We start from the raw sequence: 3,051 nt of genomic DNA on the forward strand, positions 1-3,051 counted from the left end.
CCAAAAAACCCAAAGGGCCTATTAAGCTCTGCCTAACTAGATTTTCTGCCATTTCAAATTTTCAGAAAAAAAGTTTTTTTTCGCCAAGGCTTTGTCGGCCTTCAACTGATCGACACGAAATTTGGTATAGGAACAAATAACGGCCTTTTCCTTTCTTTTTTTACATTGGGCCGGTGACGTCATGAAGAGAGGCGTCCTTTACTGCCACAGCTCAGTAGCAGGGTGCTAGTGAGTCGGCAGGTCAGTCACTCTGCTTCACAGCTATTTATGATGGTGACGTACTGTGATTTATTATTTCATACCACCACTGCCAACGATGGAGTTGGCCCCAAAGTCCCGCAAGAGTTCCACGATTGGACAACGAGGACGAGGTTGTGTCGGCATTCATCCATTGTGTACGTGGGGGTTGTCTCTATGTTCCCAACCTGATATTCCCTAAGCCCTGTGAGTGGTTAGAGTCCGAGCCCGGGGAAGGAAAAGTTGTTCTCTTCCCCATGATAGGCCTTGTCAAAGTTTCATGATGTCCGGTGAATCTGTTTGGAACTTGTGTGCATTTTGTGATGTGCAGGGCTTAAATTGTTATGAATCTATTTGGATCCACACCTATTTGATTGGATTTGGCACCTCCGCACAAGCTGCGGCACAAGATGGGAGCTCCACCTTAAATAGCATCATTTAAATGGGTTAAGGAGCTTTTATTCAGAGGGCATTCAGAGCCAATAAACCTGAAGCATGGAAAATCTCTTTTTGCCTTATACCCATTGACCTGCGAGAGATAATCTCTTCTTTGTCAGCACATTCACTCATTCATGTCACCCTGTTTGTAGCACCACATGCTTATTGCTCTTTCTTTTTTTTTTTTTTTTTTCAATTGCCCCTCTGTTTGCCAGCCTGGAAATGGCTTGTCAGTACTACAGGAGTCTGCAACAGCCAGAAGAGATTTGAAGAATTCTGTTTGCGCATATGTCATAATTCATAATTCATAAATCAATTGGATTTAACTTCATCAGAACCAGGTTCAGGACAGCTTAACTTCTTGAATCTAGCAAGACAAGATAAGATATTCATGTACAGTACACTTTATTAATCCTTAGGGTGGAAATTCAGGAATAAGCTACTGTAGTAGAGAACCCAAACGCAGAAGCAGGTTGAAGTCTCAAAAGAGCAAGCAGTCTTTGGTGAAACTTTGCAGCCTCGCCCACTCGTCATCCATCACAGCCTGGCCGTCCTGAAAGGGGGGATATCTCCTTCTGTGACCCCTTCTCAAGGTTTCATCCTTTTCTTCCCCACTGAGTTTTTCCTGGCTGTGGTTAACCTCACCTGGCTTGTGGTTAGGGTAATAGTGAGATTAGGTGATGCTGTCGATTCCTATGCGAAATGTGAGCTTGTGAAGCTTTACTTGACGTGACTTGACCTGTTACTGCAGGGTGGCCTGTAAATCACTCGTTTGCTGGTTAGTCTTGTGTCTTAAGGTGTCTTAAGAGCTGAGGTCAATGGAATATAAAATACGGAACAGCTCAGTTAATGACACGTCGATGTCTACAACTCAATGTCTGCTTCCGACTTGACACCACGCGCCATTTGGAAATGACATCAATTAACAATTAATGCTTTGTCTCTATGCTGCTGGTAAGGAGAAGCCGGACCGAGTTCCAGTACCTCCAAAGCGTCTGGATTTTCTGAACGTCCATATGTCAAAGTGTCCCCCCGCTCCGGGAGCGTGCGAGGGCCCGCCGGCCGACGGCCATTTGCCCAAGAGTTAAGCTTTAGCACTAACTGCTGATTGTAGGGTTGGAAAAGGGGCTTTGGTTTTACTACTTAAAATCTCAGCAGGGACCTCGACATGGCAGCTCATATAGTTTCTTAAACAACCTCGCTCATATTAGATTACGGGTGAAGCGAGCTAAATTTCCCTGGTTTAAACATCTCGCTGTTTGTGAACAATGAGGCTCTATGTCGGCAATCGACACTCCCGCTGTGGGAAGCCACTTTAAAACCCATTACAATAATATGCTCCATACATACTGGTCACAAATGACTCGTACTTGCCCTTAGGTAAGCAAGAAAATAGGAGCTGTTGATTGCCCTTGGGCTTAGCAGAACGCGTAGCTGACATTCACCAAACGTGCGTTTAATACAAGCAATCAAGCAATACAGAAAGAAATCTGCCGTGCAGCAGGTGACGATTCAGAAGTGGGTAAAAAAAAACAAAAAAAACTCTCGGTTCTCCCAAGGCTTTCTGGTTGTGAAGACACTCTTACATTAGCGATGGTGGTCCACCAACTTCAGAGATTAATCAGTGACAGAAAGTCCAAATTTCTGCTGCTTGTCAGATAACGAGAACCAGAAGGGAGGCACTCATCGCTCCTTATTTTAGAAGCAATGCACAGGCAACCAGTTCATTCCCAGATTGATATTAAAATACTTCTCTTAGTTGAACTCTCTTGGTGCTGTAGGAACATACTTACTTATCTGATTGGTTCACTAGGACCCTCTGATCATCTGGAAGGAATATGTTACCTATAGCCTATAGACATAAACCTAAGATATCTATTCATATGTATTCATGATATGTATTTATGGTCCTGGCCTTTGGAATGGTCTCACAGAGTGACTGAGGGCTTCAAAACAACGGATCATTCTCAGAGGGAACTTGAACCACTTTTTTTTTCTTACTACTTTTGCTAAATCGTTGCTTTGTGGGTCTTTCTTTCTTCAATTAATGTTAATTTTTTTTGTTATTGCACAAATTCACCCTACAACAAGTATATAAATAAATGTTCTCTTGACCTGAGTTGAGTTGACATCTTGACAACTTTCTATGACACCAATGTCGCGTGTCCACTTGGTCAGTTGTGCTGGCTGTGATGGGTAGACGACGCAGGGACCAGCCGAGAGGGTGAAGGACAGTGCCAGACCTATGAAAAACCCTTCAGCGGGCACTTGATTGAGCAAAAGAGATTTACTGCAGCTGCTCAAGGATACCACACACACACACATACGCACGCACGCACACACACGCCCGCACACACACACACGCACGCACACACG

Source organism: Zeus faber, assembly GCF_960531495.2.
Source record: "Zeus faber genome assembly, chromosome: 6".
Classification (NCBI taxonomy): domain Eukaryota; kingdom Metazoa; phylum Chordata; class Actinopteri; order Zeiformes; family Zeidae; genus Zeus; species Zeus faber.